General features: G+C 49.6%; 1 long non-coding RNA gene across 1 annotated transcript; it reads left to right on the top strand.

Moving 5' to 3' along the window:
- The first annotated feature begins 19,224 nt into the window (after positions 1-19,224).
- On the top strand, positions 19,225-21,568 carry LOC144094967 (uncharacterized). The gene is made up of 3 exons (XR_013306636.1): positions 19,225-19,860; positions 20,048-20,112; positions 20,459-21,568. It is a non-coding gene; the product is annotated as an uncharacterized LOC144094967 (long non-coding RNA).
- The last annotated feature ends 4,932 nt before the right edge of the window (positions 21,569-26,500 follow it).

The raw sequence follows: 26,500 nt of genomic DNA on the forward strand, positions 1-26,500 counted from the left end.
ATACAAAGATAAAAGAGTTGAAGTGAGTGGTGAGAAAGGATGGCTTAGCTGCGGAGTGGCAAGGTCCGGCACAGGGAGCGTCGGGCTGCGGTTGCTCGTCGCGGGGCTGATGGGGGCTTGCGGATACGTGCGAACTTGGGCCTCGCGTCTTCGGGACCACCGTCGCCGCGCTCTACGCGTCATATCTCCGCCTAGACTTCTTGCCGACCACTTCCCTGGCTGACCTCACTCACGACCGCACGCACCGAAATCTCCAGACCAACTCCCAGCGCGCGGCGTTCCCATCGCCCCCTTCGCATGGCAAAGAATGAAAAAAAAAACACAAGAAAAAAAGACTCTTCAGGAGCCACGCACAGAGGAATGCAGCTACCAAAAAGAAAAAAAAAAGAACACATGAAGGAATGTCGAAAGAATTCGGCACAATGCCTTAATACAACGTGGAGTCATTGGGGGCCGCGAACAGTGCCGGGGCATTCAATCCGCTTCTGCTGTTTCCAACACGTGCACGCGCTTGCCACCTGTATGGCAACAATGCTAGGAGGCGGGCGGAGTAGTTTTGAGTGACCCCTCAAGCGCTATGGTGAGAATGCCGTTCCCGCGCGGGGGAGGGGGAAAAAGTCGTCGGCGTCGCTCCGCGACATGTTTCTGGGAAACAAAGGTCAAAGCTGGACAGGCCAGGTATGAACTTTGTGACACAAACCCCCACGAAAAGAATGATATTCTCAATAACATTCACAAACAAAACACAAATTTCATGCATGCACACACGCTCCTGGCGGACAAGCCACCTCAGATGAAAGACGTGCACATCACTGTCTACCAGCGCACACCACCTCGTCGTATCCCCAGTTTTCCACGAAGGCTCGCAGGATAGCGCACCGACACACGCCTCACGCACTGCCACACCTCACGCAGTCACGTCCCAGTTAATGAAAACAGTTCGACACAGCACATTCGGTCGTAACAGTCAGACACTGAAACACGACCACACGCAAACATCTTGCGCTGCATAGCATTACAAAACACTACCAAAAATGTACAAAAACACAAAAAAATCTCTAGCTAAGGGTGAAACTGGGCCGTCGCAACGCGTTTAGTTCACATCATGGCTATTCACACCCGGATGAGGTAGTCCGCGCCGACGTTATCTTTTCTCTTAATGCTTTCGACCGCGAAGTCGTACTCCTGTAGGAGCAGCGCCCAGCGAAGCAGCCGTGAATTCATAAACTGAGCCTCGTTCTGATATTTCAGTGGCTGATGATCAGTCTGGACGGTGAATCGTTTGCCGTAGAGGTAGAAATTGAAGCGCTTGATAGCCCGTACAATGGCCAAGCACTCCTTCTCAACTGCTGCGTACGCCTTCTCTATGGGAAGTAGCTTGTGACTCGCGTACGCGACGGGATGCAGAAGTCCGTCTTTTTCCTGCAACAGTACTGCCCCAATCCCTTGATCTGAGGTGTTGGTACGGAGTACAAATGGCTTGCTGAAATCCGCAACCTGTAGGATGGGGGCCTCTGAGAGCAGTTGTTTCAGGCTGTTAAAGGCTTTTTCTTCGTTATCCCACCACCTAACGCTGTTTGGTGCGAGTTTTTTGGTCAGGTCTGTCAGAGGTGCTGCAACAGTTGCGTAACTCGGGATGAATTCACGATAGTATCCCGCAAGGCCAAAAAAGGCTCGTACTTGGAGTTTGGTTATCGGTCGTGGTGATTGGCGGATCCTGTCCAGTGTTGATTCCATCGGGCGAAGGGTCCCCTTTCCAATCATGTGACCGAAAAAACACAGTTGATCGACGCCGAGTTCGCATTTCTTCGGGTGTATAGTCATCCCGGCTTCCGAATTCGCGTGAGAACCTGCTCCAGTGCCTTGACATGGTCCTCCCACGACTCGGTCGCTAAGAGCAGGTCGTCGTAGTAATGATGAACGTTATCTATCCCGTCTAGGAGCTTTCTTACCAGTTTAGCAATGACAGCTGGGGCGGTCTTGATGCCGAAATGCATGTTCCTGAATTGGTAAAGGCCACTGGGAGCCGAAAACGCCGTCTTTTCCCTTGAGTGATCGTCCAGGGGGACCTGCCAATGCCCTTCGCAAGGTCCATCTTGGAGAAGAACTTTTTGCCTCCCACCTCCGCGATGAGGCAGTCGGCGCGGGGGATCAGTTCGGTGTCGGCGACCAGTACCTCATTGAATCTCCTGAAATCTACGCAAAAGCGGTTCGAACCGTCGGGATTCTTTATCAGGACTGTTGGGGCATTATACGGTGAACGTGACTTCTCGATCACGCCCATCCGCAGCATCGCGGCAACCTCTCTCTCAACTTCCTGACGCACTGCGAAGGGAAGCGGGTACTGCTCGACCTGGATGGGCTTGTTGGTGGTAGTGATCAAGTTGCACATGGCCCACGTGGTGTATCCGGGCCGATCGGAAAACAGCTCCTTATGTCGAGAAATGAGAGCCCGCAGTTCCTGTGCCTGTGGTGGGGTCAGTTTCTCGGACGCCGCGACATTGCGGTGGTCGGCTTGTTCCCCGAGAGGCCACACCAGCGCCCCATCGTCTATATTGGAGGCTACCGCCGCAACCACCGGCACGTGAGAGTCGGTTTCAGGGACCCGGCTGAAGTATTTCTTCAGCATATTGACATGGAATGGTTTTGGGTTGCCCTCAACATCTACCACGTAGTCGACTTCTCCCTTTTTCCCTTTAACCACATAGGGGCCCTTCCATTTCATCGTGAGCTTAGTGTGCTCGGTTTGGAGCAGTAAGAGCACCTGGTCTCTAACCAGTAATGCCCTCGATTTAGACCCGCGGTCGTAATACCGCTTGTATCGCTCACCCGCCTCTTCTAGAGTCTCATTTGCCATCTGACAGGTCGTTTCGAGCCTCTCTCACAGGTCAATCACATACTGGTAGGCCGCCTTGGTCTCCTCTTCCAGTTTCCCCCGTCCACAATTCCTTCAGCATAGTGAGGGGGCCTCGCACGTTCCGCCCGTACAAAAGCTCGAACGGGGAGAACCCAGTGCTTGCCTGGGGGACCTCCCAGTAGGCGAACAAAAGCGGCTCGATAAACCGGTCCCACTCCTTGGGCTGTTCTGAGCACATGCAGCGGAGCATCTTCTTGAGCGCCACGTTGAGCCTTTCCACGAGGCTGTTGGCCATCGGGTGGTAGGGCGAAGTGGTCTGCAGGTGAGGAGACTGCAGACGCCCCACTTCTGCCATGAGTTCCGAGGTGAAATTCGACACTCGGTCCCTCAACATCTGCTCCGGAACATCCACTCAGGCGAAAATTTGTAAGAGAGCCTCGGCCACCCGCTCGGTCTCGATGCTGGGCAGGGCGACGGCCTCTGGGAACCGGGTCGCATAGTCGACTAGCGTCGTGATGTAGCTATTCCCCTTCCGAGTTGTGGACTTGAGGTGCCCAATATTATCGATAGCCACCCTGCGAAACGGCGTGTCCACCAGAGGCATTTTCTCAAGGGGCACCTTTTTGACTGATCCCCGTGGGGCTGTCTTCTGCCAGCTGTCACACGATGCCACAAACCGACTAGCGTCACCATGCACGCCGGGCCAGAAGACATCAGCCAGAATGCGGTCACAAAGCTTTTTGTGCCCCAAATGACCTGCCATCGATCCGCAGTGCGCGAGGCGGAGAACCTTGTTTCGGTGCTGAACGGGGACAACCAGCTGTAAAGTACCCGAGCCTGACTCTGGTAGGAACTGGCGATAGAGCATGTCATCTCTTAGCAGAAATGTGTACGAGCTCCCTACCTTGCACCGAACCTTTCCTTCTTTCCTCTGCATCTGAAAACAACGCCGGAGGGTCTCGTCCGCTTGTTGGTCTCGGCTAATCTGCGTCGGGGTGACTTCTGCCATCGCGGTTGGTACTGGAAACTTGCAGAACGTCTCCGACGATTGCTGCCTGGACTTTTGAAGGGTGGTCAAGGCCGCCGCGGGTGCGGGTTCGTCCGGGGTACTTGGCTGTCCTTGTACGGGATCCAATGCACCCGCATCGGCCCCTTCGATACTCAGGGCTATTCCCCTCCATGTCGCGTCGGGCGCGGACGGATGCCTGGCGCCGTCGATATTCCCGAGAATTAGGTCGAACAGTGGCGATTCCATACATCCGGCCAGCACCTCTCCCCTCTAGTAAGGTGTGTCAACTTGAATTCGTGCCTCGGGTAGCGTTTTGACCGAGCGGTCCACCAGGTAAACGGCTCGGTGTCGGCCAGTAAGTTGGGACTTTGTTACAAGGTCTCGGTGGACATTAACAATATTACACCCCGTGTCTCTCAACACCTTTATCCTCTGCCCAGCAACGAGGCCTTCCACAACGGGAAGGACCCCGGACTCTTGGGCCCTGCCGAGGTTCACCACTGGCAGGAAATGGCCATCTTTCAGCTCTAGATAGCCATTTTGAATGAAGGCCGACACGTCCTTTGCTCCAGGGCGTGCCCGGTTGCCCTGCTCAGGATTTCTCCTGCTCTCCTTGCAATGCGCCGCGACGTGCCCCGGTCTCGCGCAAATGTAGAGACATGGTGTGGATGATACTGCCGCGGGTAGCGGTTTTCTCTGGTGGCCCTTGCGGCCAGCGTCGGAGGACTCGTCTACGGGCCAGTCCTCACGTTTCAGTTCACGCCGGCCAAAGTACGTGGACCCCTAGCAGTGACATAGTTGTCTGCCCTTTGTAGCAGCTCATTCTGATCGCCCGCCGTTTTCTCCTTCAGGAATGTAGCCATCGACGGCGTGCACTTCTCTAGAAACTGCTCCCTCAAAAGGAGGCTCTTGATACCCTCGTAGGTCTGCTCGCACGAAGAGAGCTGTACCCTCCGCTCCCAGTAATTCTCTAATCGGGAGAAGAACTTGGACGGGGTTTCGTGCTCGTGGGGGGCTTCTGTCCGGAACTTCTGTCGAAATGCCTCCTCCGTCAAGCAGAAACGAAGCAGAAGAGCTCGCGTGTCCTTGTCATAGTCTACCGCATTCGCTCCCGGCATGCGGCCAAAAACGCTCAACGCCTCTCCCGCAAGGCACGTGCTAAGGGCAGTAGCCCACTGGTCTCGCGGCCACTTATGCGCCTCTGCGACTCGTTCGAACCGTGTCAGGTAGGCGTCCCAGTCGTCCGTTTTATCGTTAAACGGCGCCATTAGCTTATGTGGACTGACGACCGTGAAACGCGATGTAGGTTCGCTTTGAACCGAAGCGGAATCTGAACCAGCGCTCCCTCCACCCTCGCCTTTCGCGTGGAGAATTTGTAGTTCAGCGTTCAGTTCGAGCATTCGACGAGCGGAGCGAGCCTTGTCCCTTTTTTCCTCTTCGAGCAGCCGCTGCTCTTCTTCTTTCATGCGCTCGCGCTGTTTCGCGCGCTCATCTCTGAGGAATTCCTGGAGGGAAACCCCCTCGAAGCATAGCTGCATCCCGAGAGCAATTATTTTTTCTTCATCTCCAGGATTCTGGAGCATGCGCCTCGAAAAACAGGTCGCGCCATCTCGCGACAGCCGGCGGCGCGGCGGCGCGTAACTCAATGGCGACGAAAAATAAAAATTGATATTTCGTCGCGCATAACAGTTAGAAATTAGCTCTCTCGCCTAGATGTTAAATGCATCTTAAAGTTTCATTTATTCGAGTTTCATCGATGTAGCTTACATATTGCGTTTGCCATGAGCAATGATCTATGACAGCATGGAGCCTATGGCGAGGTCCTGAAAAATACCCCACTTGACTTCAATTTATCGCTCACTACAGCCCTATTTTAAAATATATCGACAAGCTCTAGCAGGACCACGTAGGGTAATGTCCTACCTTTAAGGAAGTATAAGGTATTTTACATTTCAATGGCGTAAAAGTCTTCCTGCGCTATTTCACTATTGATCATGCATCATCAGCTTTTTCATGAAACGTGTGGCGCCCTCCCTCGGTCCGTTGGAAAGGCACACATCCCTGCTCGCGGCCGGGCTCGAATGGCGGAGGCGGCTCGATTCCGGCCGTGCCCTGCTACAGTGTCCCTGCTTTGGTAGTAAAAACACGAAATCAGCGGAGCTCACATGGAGTTCGTCCGTTGTCGCTCGCGCTCGAATTAGCAGCCAGTGATTGGTTGACTAAAGTTAACAAGCTCCGGGAAGCGCGAACAACATCAGGGCCTGCCGTGCCAGCTTTCCCTGGAGACAAAGCGGGACCGAACCAAGCGTCCCAAATCGACAATGGGCTACGTGCGAAGACGAAAGCTGAACTCACGCCTCGGCAACGAGGACGCTTACTAGCCAAAAAATCTGTAGCATCGAACCAGCCTCGCTTACCCAGCAACGCTCTCAAGCTAATTGTGCGCCCACGGGGCGGACTGCTACTCTCCAAGCTTACAACCTACCAACTACTGGAAGCAATTTGCACTGCTGCTCGCTTCCCCAGGGACGCTGTTCGTCACGAAGACCTAATACAAGCTAACCTGATCCAGAATACTTTCGCGTACTGCACCCCAGTCGTCGAAAGAGCTGAACGGATGATGCAACTCAAAGAGATCACCGTTGACAACAAGGCGTATGAGATATCCGTCTACTGCGCTCCAGATGATAGCTCGAGCCGTGGTGTGATTCGCGGCGTCGACCTCCGACAGGATCGAAATACAATCCAAGCAGAGTTACAAGACAACCGTAACCCACCCATTCTGGACTTTCGGCGGCTCGGGAACACCACCGCAGTACTCATCACATTCGCTCAGCGCCAAGTGCCTACCTGGGTCTACTTTTGCAATAGTCGCCACAGATGCAACTTATTCAAGAAGAAGTACGAGGTGTGCTATCGCTGTGGCGAGCTCGGTCATCGAGCCGATGTTTGTGCAAGCCCAACTACTAAGTGTAGAGGTTGCGGACTATCCAATCCTACCACCGACCACACGTGCAAACCAATCTGCCGCCTGTGCGGTAAAGAACATTTCACGGGCGATAGTCGCTGCAGGGAAATCTTCAGGATTCCTTACGAAGTCAAGCGCAGGAAGTGGGAGAAAATTCGAAATGCTGAGGCAGAGAAACTCAAGACCCAAGAGACCGCCAAGCGGATCACACTCCAGCGCACCAGCCGATGGGACCGGCAACGCTCCGAGAGCCAGCAGCGGCAGCTCCGAGACCGCTCGAGCTCTTTTCCACCGCTCAAGTCTCCCGCTCCACGGATGGGTTCTCAGGGGACCTCCCGGACCAATCCCGGGCCACCTGCAGTCGTCCAGCAGACAGGGGACTCTCCTCATCCTTTGCAGCAGCCACCTGGGCCACTACCATCTCTACCCGATCTACGAGAACGTCAAGAACCGGTGAGTACGCAGGAAGGGACTCCCATTACTCTAGACACACACAAAGCGATTATGGAACTGACAGCAGTCATCCAACAACTTATACTCAGAGTAGAGGCTCTCGAAAAGCCAATGGCCACACTCCCTTCGTCTCCCCAGCATCCGCAGGGATCATATGAATCAGTACCTATGGATATCGCTCCTCCCAACCGATCCGCACAAAAACGCAAAGCAACGTCCGACATCGACTCACCCGCGGAGGGTTGGCAGGCGCGTTTTGCCAAAGTTGAGGAAAGCTGCAACCTCAGTCAAACTCGCATCAAAGCTTTAGAAGCACACATCGAACGCTCACTCCACACAATCGGCTCACAAGTCACGCAACAATTTGACATGCTGAACAAAGCTATAGAAGCACAGGGCAAACTCCTCGCTGCCGTGGTACCCGCGGCCCCTGCGCCGACACCCGTTCAAACCCCACTACTATCCCCGCCTAATCATGGCGAGCAGCTCGGGTAACACCACCATCTGGCAGTGGAACTGTCGTGGGTTCGCGCGTAAGCGTCCGGTCCTCCAGCAGTTCCTCGCCGCGAGTGATCGCCCCGAACTAATAGCTCTCCAGGAATGCGACAAGAACACGAAACTTGCCGGTTACAGTACATACCTATCGGAACGAGTAAAACCTCGAATAGCTACTCTCGTCAAACGTAACCTCACTGTCCTCCAACACAATTTAGATCCAACTTTCCCCGAATACGTTTTCTTAGAACTATTACCCCGACCCTCGCATAAACGTTGCACTAGTCTGTTTATAATTAATGTCTACAGCCCTCCCCGAGCTCATAAGGATATTTTCGGTCCGCTTTTCCTCAAAGCCCAGCAGCTGGCGCAGGGGCAACCCCTCCTCATTCTCGGTGACTTTAATGCGCATCACCGCGCTTGGGGCTACCACTATGACTCCGCTAAAGGTCGACGCCTTTGGAATGACTGGCATATGAACCAGCTGACTCTTATCACGGACGTGTCCTACCCCACTAGACACGGTACAGGCCTACATCGTGATACAACGCCGGATCTGGCCTTTACGACCTCCGGAGTTAAAGCGACTTGGTGTCACACTCACGAAAACTTTGGGAGTGATCACTTCATACTCGAAATCGTAATACACGAGCCCACCAGGCAATGTACGCGGCCAGCTCAGGTGATTGACTGGGACTCCTTCCGGAAGCACAGGAACCAGCAGGACATACCTCCCGCTATAACTGATATCAAGGCGTGGACAACCGAAATTGTCAAACAAGTGGCCGACGCCACTCAAACCGTCGAGTTAGAGGACAGTATCCCACACTGCGACCGCTACTACGCCCATCTGTGGGAGCGCAAGAAGTCGCTCGAAGCTCTACTTGCCACTCGGAAATGGGACCGCAATATCCGACGTAGACTGGCGCGCGCACATACGAATATCGAGAAATATGCAATAGAACTCACTCGACAGAGCTGGCACAACATATGTGACCAGATGAACAACACTCCAAACGCTCGTAAGACGTGGAACCTCCTTCGACATTTACTCGACCCAGAAGGAGGCAAGCTCCAAACACGCCAACAGCTCGAGCGAATCTTCCACCAGTATCCTGGCACGTCTGACGAGCTTAAACAAGAGCTTATAAATACTTACATCCGCCCTGAACCAACAACCAACCTCCCTTTCTATCAGGGCGCGGAAAATCTCTGTCTAGACGCTCCGATCACTTTAGCGGAGGTCCGAGCAGAACTCAATCGCCTCAAGACGACTTCGGCGGCCGGTCCTGACCGCATTTCAAATAAAATGCTTAGGAATCTAGACGACGCATCCATTCATGCTCTTACCGACTATTTTCAAGAATGTTGGGCCAGCGGTACCATCCCTCAAGAGTGGAAATGCGCCAATCTAGTCCTCATCCCCAAGCCAGGCAAACCACCAACCTTGGCCAACCTCCGTCCCATCTCTCTCACGTCCTGCGTTGGGAAGCTGATGGAACACGTTATCCAGACCAGACTCTCACGATACCTTGAAGACAACCATCTTCTACCCGACACTATGTTCGGCTTCCGCCCTCATTTAGCAGCCCCGGACATTATGCTTCTTCTCCATCATCAGGTAGTCATGAGACGTACACTAGACACAAAAGTCATCGTCGGCCTCGATGTTGCCAAGGCATTCGACAACGTCCTCCATGAAGCGATTCTTCAACAACTTCAAGCTCTCGGTGTCGGACATCGCATGTATGCGTACATCCGAAACTTTCTCACCGACCGCACAGTGCAACTTAAAGCCGGCACGGGAGATCCTTCCATCATCTCTCCGGGAAACCGTGGCACGCCGCAAGGCGCCGTACTTTCGCCGATGCTTTTTAACGTCGCACTGATAGGCCTGCCGAATCTACTGGCCGACATCCCCCACCTGCATCACAGCATTTATGCTGACGACCTCACACTTTGGATCACGCGCGGCAGTGACGGCCAGATTGAAGAGACTTTACAGACCGCGATCGAACGGATCGGAGATTATCTAAGTACAGTTGGCCTCACGTGCTCGGCGACAAAGTCCGAGTATATCATCATTCCTTCCCCGGGACGACGCCCTTCAAAGATACTTCCGGACATCAACCTCCAGGTGCAAGGAAACCCGATTCCTCGAACAGACAACATCAGGATCCTGGGCTTGCATCTACAGGCCAACGCCAGCAACAACATCACGATCCAACGCATCGACCAGTCGGTTGTGCAGATCGGACGCCTCCTTAAGCGAATCTCCAACAAGCATCATGGCATGCGAGAGTCCAACCTCCTGCGCCTCGTTCAAGCTTTCGTCTGCTCCCGCATCACCTACTCTGGACCCTACTTACGTCTCACTCGTGCCGAAAGCGAACGGCTAGACGCGTCACTTCGAAAAGCATACAAGACGGCCCTAGGTCTTCCCATGTCCACAGCTACCCATAAGCTCATGGCTCTCGGAATCTCCAATACCGTGAGCGAACTGATCGAAGCAACCCTCACCGCCCAGTATGAGCGGCTCTCACTCACACACGCTGGCCGAGCGGTACTGCAGCAAGTTGGGATCTCCCCGCCGAGATCGGCCCCAAGTTACGCTGAACTTACATCGGAATATCGCCTAAATCTCCGCATTCCTCCCATTCCCAAACGGATGCACCCGGAACACCACGCCGAGAGACGGGCCGACCGGGCTCGTCAGTTCGAGAAACGCTTCAGCGGACGTCCGGACGTCACGTATACGGACGCCTCTTACCATCCATCGAGGCCAGCGATGGTGGCGGTAGCTCTCGCCCCTCACCGCAGCTGGTACACAGCCTGCAGCATTCGCAATGCAGAAACAGTCACCGCAGCTGAGGAGGTTGCCATTGCGCTCGCGCTAGCCGACCCTAATACCAAAGTCGTCATCAGTGACTCTCAACAGGCTATTCGCAATTACGATGCTGGCCGTATCTCTTGCCAGGCGTTACACATTCTACGTTCTACAGCACCCTCTTCCACATCTCGCTTACTTCTTTGGGCTCCAGCCCACGAGTCGCTCAGCGGAAACGCCCAGGCACACACTCTCGCTCGAGATCTCAGCTGCCGAGCCGAGAGTATGATCAGCCACCCTGCTTCCGCTGACACTAATATCCCACGCGCTTCACTATCTCTACTCACCACTTACACGGACATACTCCAGCACTACAGACTCCAAAGGTGCACATATCCTCCCGCACACCGCGATCTAACAAGGCGCGAGGCCGTCCAATGGCGCAAACTACAAACTGGCAGCTTCCCACACCCCCTCTTATACAGCAGGATCTTTCCGGAACAGATAGCCCCCATGTGTACACACTGCTCAACTCCGGCCACACTCATACACATGGTGTGGACTTGTCCACATTACAACAGAGACAACGCAAACACCCCAGAGACGTGGGAGTCTCTCCTGTGTACTTCCAAGCCAGCAGACCAACGCTGGCTTATCCAGCGCGCGGTGGAGGCCGCGGCATCCCAAAGGATCCCCGCCGACCTCCTCTAAGTCAGCGCAACCGGTCCTTTGACTGGTCCCCTGTTTTTGGGCGCAATAAAAGAGTTTACCTACCTACCTGCTTTGGTAGGTTGCTTTAGGAGGTTGAGCCTGCCGTACGAATGCGTTGTTTTATCAAAAGTGCCCCCATCGGAGGGAGGATATGGCCATGGGCTGGTACATAAAATGCTACAAGAAAGCGTGTGCCTTCTGTGAGGTATATAGAGGAAATTATAAGAAGACTCTTTTGCTTGAGAGGTACATTTTTCATTAAGCGCGTACAGTGACCACACCGGCATAGGTGATAGTGGAATTGCGTACGCAATAACAGTGCAAAGCAATGAAGCTTCTAGGTACTTTCGTTCAAGAAGTGAAATTTGTAATTCCCGGACGCTCATACTTAGAGCTCACTCACCGATACTTGTATATGGTTCTTGCACTGTGCATTCAAAATTGTAAAATCGTGTCTTAATGTCTACATTTCAACACTCATGTTATTAGCCTCAATAGCAGAAAGCTCTTCCAATATTTTGTCGATGTGGTGCAAGTGCAGCAAGGATGCGTTGAAGTGAATGTTGCATGTGTTGCACATAAGAGGCGGCAAACCTGATGCTGCGCTTCATGCCAGTAGGTTATTTGTCCAATGTAACAATTAGTAGTGTGGTAGTTCACATTTTTGTCTAGGTTGGTAAAGTGCTTCTCACGATTCGATCGTTCGCCGTCGAGAAGGGGTTTACCATTGCTGTAATCGATGTTAGTTTCGGCAATTCTGTCAAAGATGTACGCGAAGGATCAACCGCTAACGAAGACTTCATACAGTGGCATGCTGGGAACTATTCTGAAGAGTGTGCCATCAGTTCGGCAAGCCAGTAACTACGCCGTTACCCAGAGCAGCAATCAAGAGTCAAACTCTAGTTAAATGTTGTTGATTATAATTTAAATCTGCTAAGAAATGAACAGAAGTTATTGTCGGATAACACGATGTTTAAAAGATTACTGGTTTTCTCCAGTGCGGTGACTCGGCGCTCCACCCAACCCGTTTGTGCAATGCACCGCTAGCGCGATTCATTAGCGACAGGACGCTACATGCTCGCGGCCCTGAATATGCAGTGAATTTACCGTGTTGCGAATATGTGCAACAATACCCATAAGCACTTTCTCACGAGTGGCACGAACATATTTTTTTTTTGCATAAGTTCCAACCTACCCTCGTTTTTTTTTCTGCGCTCTCCTCTCTCTTTGCTTTTAATTCCACCGGTTGCAGCTCCAGTGCTTGAGGGATTAGATAGCAATCGCTGGGCCGGCAACATTTTTAGCTTCCTTTTTGTATTCTCGTCAGTTGTTGTTGCCTCTGAAGCTGTTGGCAAACTACTACTTCTTGGATGTGTGATTCCCGGGGAGTTAGCGAGGCTTTTTAAGCGCACAAACCGCGGGAGTCAGAAGAGGGAGCCGTTTCCACGGAACGATCCAGCGACTTTTAAATGTGCCATGTATCTCCATGTTCCTGGTGCTGGCTCCCTTCCCCTGTCGAGCGGACGGAGAGAATTTCAAGCCGTGGAGAGAAGGGGTTGGGGGCCGATGAAAGAACAACTTAAACCGCGAAGAAAAGTTCGGGGAACCTGAAATAGCTTGAAGCCATGAAGAAAAGAGCCACCGAGAGCCCGGCGATCCTTCCATTGTTATAAACCGGGCCCCCCTTCCAACGCGTACACAAGCGCCCGCGCGATGATGCCGACATCTAGCACGGACGCCTCACCTAGGCTTGCTGGCGTCTCCTGCAGTGCGCATGCGCAGACCGGTTTCGGCTTACGCTAAGAGCGCGGAAGCTGAGCGCGTGCGCCCAGGAAGGGCCATTCGAGTTGGCGCCTCTAGGCTTTTTTTGGGATGGGATGACTGTCTTTGAAGTGGCACAGGAGGCCTCCGATAATGATGTCCGGCTTGTGTGTAGTTTGCATCCCTTCCTTTCTGAGAACACTGGCCAAGGTTTCGCAGACACCCTTTACGTACTAACTGCATACGCGTTTTTGCCACCAGCGTGTCCTTAGCATAAGCATATCGAGTTGTTTTCGTTGCATCCTTTTCAGTTTTAGATGATACATCGAGTGAAGAATCTTGGGTATCCATTGCCTAGAAATGTTTTCTTTTGCTGATGAAGAGTTTTAATGGCGCACTGGCAACCTCGCACCAAGCGCAATGGGTTGAAGTGTTTTCTTCAACACAATGTTAGGTGGAAGACCATTTTCCGAGCACTTCAACTCAAATAAACCAAGCGCCAGGCTTCGAGAAAACTTCTACCCATTGGAAATCAGTGGGTACACGGCGACACTGCGGAACGAATCACACACCGTCCTCGAGCCGCATGCTCAAAGCGACGTGTCATTGCTGTTGTCGCTGATTTTAAAACAAATATGCAAGAATTGGGAATCGTCTTAACCAAAACTTGCTTGAATTCCACCCTACCCTTAGGGCACAATTTTCAGCACTGTTCCTCCCAAAAAGGCTACGGGAACAAGACGCACAACACGCAGCATCAAACGGATGAAGAACGTGGAGAGGCGGTAACGGAAAGGGCCAAGGATGATTTGAGCAGGTGCATAGATACGGAGAAATTCTTTTTCAAGAGCTACACGGGCAGCCGGTAGCAGGGTGGTAAGAGGGAGGAAGAAAAGGACAGTGGGGAGGGGTCTCCTGCTGTGCCTTTGCCTGCCTTTCTTGTTTTTTCTCCTTTTACTTTTCCTCGAATCGTGGAGCGCAGTCCATGGTTGCTTTTTGGATGCGCTATGTTTCTGTTCCCTATGGTGCGAAGCACGAGCTGCACGACATTGTCGGCGCCTCTGCGAAAACGGCCCGGAAAGGTCATGGACGCACTCTTGCCTCCAGGCTGTCACAAAAAAAAAGCTTACAACCGCTAATGTGTCAGTCCTGACAAAGGGTTTCTCCACACGCAGACAAAAATCTCCCAAAAAAGACATCAGAATTTGTGCAGAAGATTCTTTACTGCCTTCCGTCAAACTAAGGAATTCCACCAGCCTTGTTAAAAGCACAGCGCATGGCACAGGTAGACAGTGCCACCAAAATCAATTTCGAACGAGTTAGCGTGGTTACGCCAGTTGCAACTAGGAGTGCTAGCACTTCGGTTTTCAGTGCTGTTTCAGTGTTCGGTTCCGTTGCGCATAGATGCAGCTGATGAAGACGACGATATCCAAAATACAGCGCAAGAGACTAGTATTTTATGACGCAGAATGATCGGCTGCGGCGGTGTGGCAGTCGACGGCGGCAAAAAAGCGATCCGCTGCCGCCGACGCCGGCGAATCGCCCGGAAAAACGCTCCATGCGGGCCACGCTTAACGAAGTAACCAGCAAAACGTATGCGTTCTCGCCGCCTCGGGTTCGAAACTCACTCGCGGCCGTAAAACATTTTCGATTATTTTATTTCAGGTCAAGTAAATTTCAGACATACAAAGGGGCCACGTCGAAATCCAAAACTGAAGCCTCAGTGCTGCAATGAAAAATGCGACCCCGTTAGCCCGCTGTTCTACCAGCTTGTGGAGGCAATGGTTGGTACCAATGCGGCCACTCGATGGAACCGCATCACCGAGTGGCCGTGGCTCTCATCTGCTCACTCACTGAAAAAGGCAGCGCGTTCGAAATGTTTTCCTTAAGCCCCAACTCGATGGGCACAGCCTAGGCGTACGGCAGAGCGCCTGCGCGCCCAGCCCCGCGCCGCGACGAGCGTCGAAAAAAGGCATTACCTCCATGCTCTTTAGTGCTGGCGCGTTCCCCCACGAGCCGACTGAAATAATTTCAAGCGTGAAGAAAGGGGATTTGGGGGGAGCTGAAAGGACCACTTAAACCGCGAAGGAAAGTTCCAGGAAACTGAAAGGGCTTCAAGCCATGAAGAAAAGAGTCCCCGAGAACCCCCGCGGTTTTCCTAATGTTGTAAACCGGACCCCGCTTCGGATGCGCGCGCAGGCGCCCGCGCTCAGGCGCGGATATCTGACATGTACAGATATTTATGCAGCGCATGCGCAGACACGATCCAGCGTACGCCCGTGCGCGTAGGCGCTCCGCCGGTACGCGTAGGATGTGTCTATCGAGGTGGGGCTTTAGATCCTTTACTTCGTTCCTTGTCATGCAACGTGAGTGCACTGTGTTGTTATGGCCTGTGTACTGTACGAAATAAAACCGACCATTGTGAACGCGCGAGACATTTCCGCGACCACATAATTGGTGAAAGCTTCAAAAACCACGTGTTTTCGTCTTGTGTGGCAAGAAACGAATAGAATGCAACAAACTGTCCATTTCTCCAGAGATTTTCTGGCGACGAAAAGCGTCGAGCACGGTGCATTGAGTCTCCAATGCCACCATATCAAAATTAAAAAAAAACGCAAAGTAGAGCACAAAAATCACGAGACACGGTTACCACCGCAAAACGCCAGATATCTCATTCTTTATTGCCATTTATTTTCATATTGCTTTGAGTACGCATGGCGTCACTATTCTTTTACTCGTGATGTCACTATGCTCGTAAACCTCTCAGCGGGGAAGCGTGAGCGCGTGCACTGAAAATGCGGACAACTCTTTTTTATGGAGGAAAAACGCTAAGGCGCCCGTGTGCTGTGCGATGTCAGCGCACGTTAAAGATCCCCAGGTGGTCGAAATTATTCCGGAGCCCTCCACTACGGCACCTCTTTCTTCCTTTCTTCTTTCACTTCCTCCTTTACCCCTTCCCTTAGGGCGCGGTTCAGGTGTCCGCCGATATGCGAGACAGATACTGCGCCATTTCCTTTCCCGAAACACCAACCAATCAACTCCTTTTCAAAGACAGCTGGTTCACATGATCTTTGCCTCGCTTCACTGCACCCTAGGCCAACAAAACACAAACAACTATTGACAGGGTGCTCTTGATGTGCAGCATTCATTTTCTCAGAAGTGAATGGACAACTTGCAGAATTGCTGGCTTAAAGGAAGGTTTCTTCCAACAACCCACGTTAGCAAACCGCGTTTTCACTTCCTGCTCTGCTGACTAACGGGGTTAGAATGAGGAGAGTTGAGTCAGTCGTCCTCCACTGTATTCTGTTTCGAAAAGGTGAGGGGGGCTGCCTCCTATCCTGCGGGAACATGAAGCCCCGACGGTCGCCACCAGCTGTAAAAAAGAAGTTGTCGAAAGGTTACAATGATGTTTTCGATCGTTTCAGCGACGGTGGGGGCGCAAAGCGGGCTCTTCCTGAAGGGGCGAGCCGGTGATCACTCTGCGCGGCGCGTGCACTCGCAGTGGTTTGGAGCCTAAGATACGGGTCAAAAATGAGCATATTCTGTTATTCTACAATTTGCGAACAGTCCAAATAGCAAACATGTTGTTTCTGCCAACATGTAATGTGTTCAAAAAGCAGTGATTAAGTTCATTCTGCAGGTTGGTAACGAGTTTCAGCCTAATGACCCGTCTGTTAATCAGCAACATACTCGTTGCTGATTAACACCATGTCGTCAACACCACCACGACACCATGTCGTCAACGCATTCCTGTTCGGAGTTTTGTTCATGCTGCCAACATAGCCTATTACAGCTGCATGAAAGCAGTGCAGTGCTTGAACACTTAGCTATAGTATGGTGTATATGGTAATATTTTAAGGTGGGCGTTAGCAGCAAACACATTTTTCATCGAGCTTCAGTCCGTTCTAGATTAAACACGGCTTTCTGGCCACGACGTGACTGCTAAAGAGCGACATGAATGGCAAGAACTTCACAATGTACATATATTTCTCGGATATAATGCGTAAAGTGGTTGTATAATTGTGAACGCTTCTTGGCAACCGTCGTCTGCTTACTCGATCACAGCGTTTTCCCCCGCCAGTCAAAAACACATTTTCAGCGCTAACTTCGACTGTACTATAAAGCTCGAATGACCCCCTGCCTGCCGCTTCAAACAACAGCTACGTTGCCTCTTCTTTTACCGCATATATGCGACCAACGTACGCTGCAGACGGACTATATATAGTCGGAAATTAGTCTGCAGTAAAGCTACGCGCACATTCAGGGCCACCGAACAGAATTCCTCCGCGAGAAAATGTAGACCACTTGTAAAACTTTTCGGTTCACCTAAACAAGCAGTCAATCAACGTCGAAATTGTAGGCTCAAGGATTTTGATGTTTCTGGCTGTTTGATGCAGTCCAACATTAAAAAGTTGATTTTGATCACTGCTGTAATATTACGCTGCGGAATGGCCATTGTTACCAACTGCTGATTTTTTTTTTTCAATGGTATCCTTATAAGGCCAGCACACAATAAATACACATACCGCATTTACGCGGGTAAGGGCCTCACTCGTGTAGGCACGAAACATAGCTTTAGACTGTCTGGGTCATTAAAGTAGTTTATTTACGCTTTCGGATAAGTGCCGAAAGAAAAAGAAAGTGAACGCGCAAAATAATTACGCTTCAAAGTGTTCATCGCACTTCACCATGCAAAGTTCGCAAGTTTCACCGACGCGGTTTTTGCGCGCGCGGCACTTGCGAACTAGCGATTCCATGCGAATATCGATAAAGATTTATTTCTAGCCTGTAAAGCAGCCAAACTCAAGCATAGGATCGTATTAATGACCAAGAATCATTTACTGCTACTTATCTAGACTCTACGTTGTGACACCTTTGGTGTGATTTTTAAAGAAGCCGCTTTGCTTCCATAAAGACTCACGCTATGGCATCGGCGCCATCACCGCCTCGTCCGCACTACCGTACTACCACCACGCCACCTCTAAGAGCTAGAATGACCGAATTCTCTTGACTAGTACTTATCTCGACCCGCTCTTCACATCCTTTCAACGTCTACTCTCTCATACAGATAAAGGGACCTCTCCAAACTCATTTTTCGTACAAGAATGCGAGATTGCCGTCTGTAAATGAGGGTTTTTGGCTGGCAAACTGTAGCGCACGCTCGATATTCTGCAAGTGTGCTCCAAGGGCCGTTTTTGGGTGCACGCGCCCAAAGTCGGCGCTCTTAACATACGACAGAACCGGTCTACGTATGCCCACTGCTGGAGACGCCGTCCAAATACATCGGCGCCAGCTCACGGGCGCTCGAGCACGTGTTGGAAGCAGGGTCCGGTTAACGGCAGTCGGAGTACAGCGGCGCTCTCGGGGGCTTTTCTTCATGGCTTGCAGCTCTTCCAGGTTCCCAGAACTTCTCTTCGCGGTTTAAGTTGTCCGTTCAGCGTCCCTCAACCTCTTTTCTTCACGCCTCGAAATTCTTTCCGTCCGCACAAAGAAGCACCAGGGTATGGGCCTCTTGCGCTGGTATGGTGGCGCCACTGCTCCGGTACAATGAGCGCCACCGACGGGCGGATCAGGCGTTACTCGTAAGTCCAGCTCTCCGAGCCAGATACGCGATGGCTGCGAAAGGCGAGGCGCGAGTTTTATACTGCGGGTTTAAAAAAATTGAAAACGTAGACGCATACTTTAAAACAAGCAGTTTGGTGCGTGGTCGCCACCTTTATGACAGCAATCACGTATATGCTGTGAGGGAGGAGATCGTGGCCTCAGCGACGCCATCCGAGGTAATCGGGAAATGCGCGGCGCAAATGAAGACTGCGGAGTACGAAGTCCGGCTGCAGGTAAATTTAATTTTTGTGTACAGCTGTTATTTTTATTAATATGCAAGTTTGTTCTTCAGTTGTCCGCAAACCCCAGATGTATAGTGGATGCCAGCTGCAGTTGCAAGGCTGGTTGCCGGGGCTGGTGTAAGCACGGAGCCGCGTTAGCTGTGCTCGTCAACAACTACAAGCACGTGTCGTGCACAGACCTGCCTTGTACTTGGCGGAAGCCTACCGCTCGCCCTACGCTAGACACAAAAAAATCTGTGCGGGAGCTATTCACAAGTAAGATTACTTTCAGGCACGACTGCTTGCTTTCGTGAGGCGGTATGTTTTTATTTTCATTATTCCTGTAGGTCGTCCCCTGCCGGTTCCAGTTCTTGGGGCTTTGTGCCCAAATACCACACTCGGGAAATTTCCCCAAGTGAACTGTACTCTTGTGCCTGCCCTGGAGGAAAGAGTGGCGCGCTCAGAGGAAGAGAAGTGTGCTGTTGCGCTCCCTTCTGAGCGTACAGCTGTTGAAGCTGAGCTCATCAGAGAATGTTTGGGCAGTGGCTTGGCCCGTAAAAGGAAGCTTTTTACTGCTATGGAAGTCGTTTCTGTGTGGCCGCTGAGGCTGAAAAGATGCGAGATGCACCTTTCCGAAAAGGATAAAGCCTTTTTTGATAAGGCAGTCAGGAAAAATGCTGACGAGATCACCGAAATCGCTCTAATGACGAGAGGTCAGGCAGCATCGGCAAGGTTTGTGAGCGGAAGTTTTCCCACTTTTTTCCCGGCCAGTTTTACCCTTTTTTGTTTTTGTCAATGATCGATTCACATTTCGCCACAGGTGGCATCAAGAACGACGCGTTCGGGTGACAAGTACTAGCGCGCACAGAATTAAAACCCGCACATCGAACTTTGAAAGCCTGGCGAAATCTCTGGCAAGACCAAGGTTCTTCTCAACTGCGGCCACCTCATACGGTAGAATGCTTTGCACTCGGTGCTAACCAGCATGAGCTGCATACAAGAAAATTGTGCATGCATGATGTCCTCTCTCAGTTTGTGTTAAACTATATTTTGTGCTGTTTAAATTGTAATGCTGGAATGATTTCATAAAGCAAATCGTTAGTTTTATTCTAATATATTGCATGGTTTTGTTGTATTCAAGGCAAAATGACAGAAGCTGAAGCCAGAAGAGAATTGTCAATGGCTCTTGGAAGTCCAATCTATGAGGTAATGTATAGGTGTTTTTCATGTAACATTTTTAGGCAATATTTATATATATCATTTACAGGTTGGGCTTATAATACATCCGGAGCAACCATGGCTATGTTGCAGCCCTGATGGAATCCACGTAGCCAATGGAAACAAATGCCTCGTCGAAATCAAGTGCCCTTTCTCGCTGAAAGAAAACGACCGTTTGATTGACTATGAGCATGAGATCAGCTTTGCCCCATATATTGAGTACAGCAATGGGCATTTGATGCTTAAGAAAGGACATGCCTACTATACGCAAGTGATGGTGATGCTGTACATTTTGAATCTAGATCATGCCCTTTTTTTTGTTTACTCACCACAGCACAGCATAACAGTCACTGTGAAGAGAGATGATGGCTTCCTAGCCGAGTACATACCGAAGCTGGAAGGCTTTTATTTCAAGCACCTTTTGAGGTTTCTCACACATTGATTCAGTTCAGTTCAGTTTATTACCTTAAGGACCCCCGTGGGGGTATTACATAAGGGGTGGATTATACAAAAAAAAATAAGTACAATGGTTGCCATGTGGGTTCAACATACAATATGATCTGTTAGTGCTTTGGAAAAGTTGGATGGGCAGGTGATAGCGGCGATGCTGTGGGAACGGCCGTTCCAATCTAATGCTGCTCGGGGGAAGAAGGAGGCAGCGAACGTGGTCGTATGGGTCCGAGGCCGGGCAACTTGAAGAATGTGACCAGTGCGATGCGATATGCGAGCTGGTGATGTGATATAGCCTGCGTAACCGTGGGTGCTGTAAAAGAACTTATGAAACAGCTTTAGGCTGGCAATGCGGCGACGAATAACAAGGGTTGATAAGGCGGATTCTGCTTTTAAAGACGACACGCTGACTTGGTATGAATAGGTATTGTGGATGAATCTAGTGGCACGGTTCTGGACGGATTCGAGGGCATTTATGAGGTATATTTGATGTGGATTCCATATGGGGGATGCATATTCTAGTTTCGGTCTGATTAGCGATTGGTAAGCCAGGAGTTTAACTTGTTGGGGAGCGTGACGTAAGTGGCGTTTCAAAAAGCCTAGTGTTTTATTCGCGGATGATATTACATTAGAAATATGTGTGCGCCAAGATAAATCATGAGATAGCGTGACTCCTAAGTACTTAAATGAGTTAACTGCTTCTATTGGGATTTGAGCTATATTGTACGAAAAAATAAATGGTTTAGTGCGACGGGTGAAGGATACAATCTTGCATTTCTGAGGGTTAAGTGTCATCATCCACAGGTCGCTCCATTTCTGAACGTTAGTTAGGTCAGTATGGAGGGCTTCTTGGTGGGAAGAGTTATTAATAGTACGATAAATGACGCAATCATCTGCGAACATACGAATGTGACATGATACGTGGAGGGGCAAGTCATTAATGTATATTAAGAATAATAACGGTCCGAGCACTGATCCTTGGGGGACGCCTGAGGTTACTGGAATGTAATAAGAAAATTCGTTATTAACTATGACTAATTGGGTTCAATTTGTTAAAAATTCCTTAATAGAGTTTAGAATGCTAGGGTGAATATTTAGGTAAGAGAGCTTAAGTAGTAATCTCTGGTGTGGTACTTTGTCAAAGGCTTTTGCGTAATCTAAAAAAATAGCATCAATCTGTTGGTTGCAGTCAAGGTTAGCATGTAAGTCATGAACAAATGTAGCCAGTTGTGTCTCACAGGAAAGGTTTTTACGGAAGCCATGTTGTGATGAATGAAAGAAATTGTTGGAATCGAGAAAGTTCATGACTTGAGAATAAATTACATGCTCCATGATTTTACAAGGAATGCTTGTTAGGGAAATGGGTCGATAATTTAAGGGCGAGTTTTTGTTACCGGACTTGAAGATTGGGACGACCTTTCCCACTTTCCAGTCATGCGGTATGTTACCTGAAGAGAGAGACTGAGAGTACAATAGTGATAAGTAGGCCGCGGAAATGTGCTTAGTATTTTTCAGAAATTTCGAGTTAATTTCATCGATCCCGGCTGATGACGTTAGCTTGATGTTTTCGATACGAGATGATATACCATCTGCGAAGAAAGAAACTGGATCCATGGTTGACGCTGTGAAGGAACTTATGAGGGGGTTAGCAGGTAAATCACACTCTTTCGCAAAAACAGTTGAAAAGGCTCTATTGAAAATGTCAGCACATTCACAATCGCTGATGGTTTGACCCATATCGTTAGTAAGAACAATTGTACGTGTATCCTTTGGGTTTACTACGTGCCAGAATTTTTTAGGGTTGTGTATTAGCATTTTTGGCAAGTCAGAGTGGAAAAAGGTGTGTTTTGCGTTGCGGATAACAGCACGGTAATCAGCTTCGGCAGTGTAGTACTTTTCCCATGATGCTTGGCTTGGGTTCCGCTTTGCTGCCCGATAGTGACGCTTTTTCTTGTTTTCCAGGCGTTTCAGGGCCGTAGTAAACCACGGGTTTTGCTGGTTAGCACGGAAACTAGCTACCGGAATGTACTTGTTTGTTAGTTCGTGAACTTTGTCCCTGAAAATCGTCCAATTTTCGTTAAGAGACTTTGTGTGGAAATCGGTTTCATAAGTTGTAAAAAAAGCAGTTAGTTCTTCATTTATTGCTTGAAAATCACCTTTTTCATAAAGACGAATTGTTTTCCTGGAAACTTGACGAAGCATGGGTGTAAAACTGAAGGTAGCATGAATGACTTTATGATCACTTATTTCCCTTAGGTATGTAATACTTGTTGCGCTATCAGGGCTGTTGGTTAATATCAGATCTAGAGTGTTGGCGGAATTCTGCGCAATGCACGTTGGCTCTAATATTAGCTGAGTAAGGTTGAAGTTAAGACAGACATCGACAAAATTTTTTGCTTCTGAAGAATTTGTCATGGAGGTGTAGTTACGCCAGTCAATAGTGGGAAAATTGAAATCACCCAAAAGAACAATATCTGCGTTAGGATACGATGATGTCAGTTCACTCAGCACATTGTTTAGTTTGTAGGAAAAGTCCGGATCATTTTGCGGTGGCCTGTAGCAGACTCCTACCAGCACAGTTCGGGGGGCAGCGTGGCAGAGCAGCCATAGCAGTTCTAAGTTAGAATCTACATTGATTAAGGATGCTGAAAACTGCTGATGTACGGCTATGAGCACGCCACCGCCACGGGCTCTTTCCCGGTCTTTACGGTAAACTTTAAAGTTGGGCAGCGCAGCTAAAATTTCGGTATCACTGATATTGCCTGTTAACCACGTTTCTGTAAGAATGAGAAGGGTGCTGTTGGTTGATAAGACAAGACTAGATACGACTAGTAAACTAGTAAGACTAGTAAGACTAGTAAATACTGCAGATAAGGTAAGATTAGTTCGGGGGGTGTGCTGTCGGGGAGTTGCTTTAGAGCGAGCAGAGTGCGATTGCTATGGCACTTCTTTTACCGTTTCCGTCAAGTCGTCAAATATATACTGCTTGGGGCCTATGTACAGTGTTGAAAGACCTTCTGACACTGACAAATAACTGAGTCATTTTACAGCCTCATATTGTTGGCTATGGATTATTGAAATAAATGGCTGCAAGTGGAATGAGTGATGTGTAACATTTAGTCTCCACATGCACAACTACAAAACATAATGATAGTATGCTTTGCAATATGTCTTCACTAAGACCCACAGTGCAGTCTCATAGTGTGGCTGCAGTTTCTGTCGGGGGGAAAAACCCCAGGTGGAGTCAAGCTTGCAGCCTTCACTCAAGGTGTTATTCCCTTTTGCATGTTTACAGGTGCAGCTTACTAGTAGCTGAGGTGCAACCTCCATATTTCAGTAAAACGTGATCAAGAACCCTGGCACACTGCACACTCATCATTTGAACGCAGAAGCATGCTCGAGTCATTTTTCTTAAAATGCTCCATATTTTTATGCATGTCTCTTGTAAAAAAAAGCATTTCACAAACATCATGCAATTATGTTCCAACTCTTCTGGCAGCACTAACAGCAGGCATCCCTTGTATTTGCAGGAATAAAAAGTGAACACAAGATGGAGTGGTTATTGATGGTGGCAGATTCATCACTTGAAGTTTCAATATTGCTTTTTTGGTTCTGCTTGTGACCTTCCTAAACAGCCATGAACTCCCTGAATTTTAAGCCACCTGAAATACCACTATAAGATGATGTGTGCATGAATTTGTTTCAATGTAAGCTAAACATATTCAAGCATACAAGTTTGATTTGCAAGTATATGTATTTCATTGGAATAAACTAATGTTTGTGCCAGTGAAATGGAGTGGCTTTGACATATTTTGGTCAAAGATTACAAAACATGAAAGGAGAGGTTGGTGCTTAAAGGTGGCTACAGCTACTGCTTTCCACTTTAGAGAGATAACTACTATAACTGGCAGCACAACAAAACTGAAGTGCCCACACGCAGCAAAAACACGATGGCAGCAGAAAATTAACCTTAACAACAAATGCATTATAGATATTAAGAGAACCTGAGCAATCAATGAGCACAATTCAACAATTCAGTCGGCAGGGACATAAGAACTTGAGAATTAGCAAAAACATAAGAGGGGAACATATGAACACAAGGTTGCAGGCACAGACACATGAAAGCATTACTCAAACTGTCACGAAGACAACAAGCAAAGACTGTCAGATTTTTAATAGACACAGAAAGGTGCAACCCAAAACTGTAACAAGGGCAAAAATGAATGTCGGAAATAACTCGGATGTGCAAGACAGGAGCCCATTCTCGACCTATCGTTGCAGACAAGTACCGCACTGGTCATGCTAGGTCAGCAAAGCCTCTCCAACAAACCCGCTCCTGTGTGGTTTTGCATCAACATAGCTCAAAATTAGCCTACAGCCCTCTTATACCTGTGTCTCTCAATACATATGCACACATCTGCAGCACAACACTCCGTATACCATACGATACTGGTCTTTCACACTGTACTCGAGAGCACCTGCAAAAGAAATAAGTGTATGCTAAAGAACCACTGCGGCATCCCTCATAGCTCGAGGCCGCGTTGGCGCTCCGTGTTGGGAAATTTTGGAAAGGTCTAATCCTTCCAACATCCAGATCTTCTGGACGCCAGGGCACCTCTCAACGACGGGCAATGAGGCGGCCAACACAGCTGCTCGAGCTCTCCTCCTCCGAGCATCTGGCACGCAGCCTCTCTCTGACATAGTTGACAACCCCTCACCCTTACTAAGCTACGCAGAAATTACGGAGTACTATAAGATCACAAGAAGGGAATATCCTCTTCCTCACAAAACCCTAAGTAAATATGAAGAGCACATAATCAGGCGACTACAAACTAATACTCTGCCCAATCCTTACCTAATGAGTAAATGGTACCCAGAAACCTAAAATTCGTCCTGCCCCTTCTGTGGAGCAGTTGGCACACTCTTTCACGCGGTTTGGGAATGTCAAGAAAACCCAGACTTGGACAGAAATCCCGATCCGACTCATGAGCGCTGGGAGGCAACCCTTCATAGCCACAGCCCACTCGACCAGAAATTGCTGGTTGAGAGGGGCCGGATTATGATGACGACCAATGGGTTCTCGTACTGAACCCACCCAGTTTTTGTGCTCTGAATAAATGTTTTTCCTCCTCCTCCTCCTCTGTGGGATCTAAACACAGTAAAACCAAACCAGCAAAATTAATGTGATGCAGTCAGGCTTTCAGTCCCCATTTTTGTTAACCTGAGGCCATTTCGTGTTGATAACTGGGTTTTGAAGATTAACCAGAATGCAGCACATGCGCATTATTGAACTCATATGAGGAATCATGTCCACGGCGACTCTTGTGTTCAAGACATTAAACAGCTTCAAACGCTGGATCACCCTTTCAACGTGTATCCGTACCTGCGCAACATGGTAGGTTTCCTGCAGTTCCTCACAGGTGAACTGGACATTCCCTTTCGAAAATGGGGGTAGAACAACAATTCCTTCTTTCCCTTCAGCTGGTGCCTTAATTCCGGGAAATCCCTTATCAGCAAGTACTACATCCCCCGGCTCTATTCGGTCCAGAAATCCTGACTCCAGCGTGATGTGGGTGTCCGACGTTCGACCCCCATAGGCATCCGAGACAAATGTAATGCAACCATTTGGCAAAATTCCCACCAGGAACTTTAAGGTGTAGCCACCCTTGTAGTGGGAAAATAGAGCACGTCTCTGTTCTAGTGTTGGTGGTTCTTCTGTTCTAACCTCAGTGCAGTCTATAATAAAACGGCAACGTGGGTAGTGGCGCATGAAGCAAGCAGGCATTAATGCATCAACAGTCGCACGTGAAGGGTTTGGAATGAAATTCTGCAGTGCAGCCAACATATTGCTCAGAACAAAGTAGAATATTCTGCTTACAGCTGTACGGTGGAGGCCAAAAAGAACGGCAATGCTGGAAAATGAAGT

Source organism: Amblyomma americanum, chromosome 6 (genome assembly GCF_052857255.1).
Source record: "Amblyomma americanum isolate KBUSLIRL-KWMA chromosome 6, ASM5285725v1, whole genome shotgun sequence".
NCBI classification, from domain to species: Eukaryota; Metazoa; Arthropoda; class Arachnida; order Ixodida; family Ixodidae; genus Amblyomma; species Amblyomma americanum.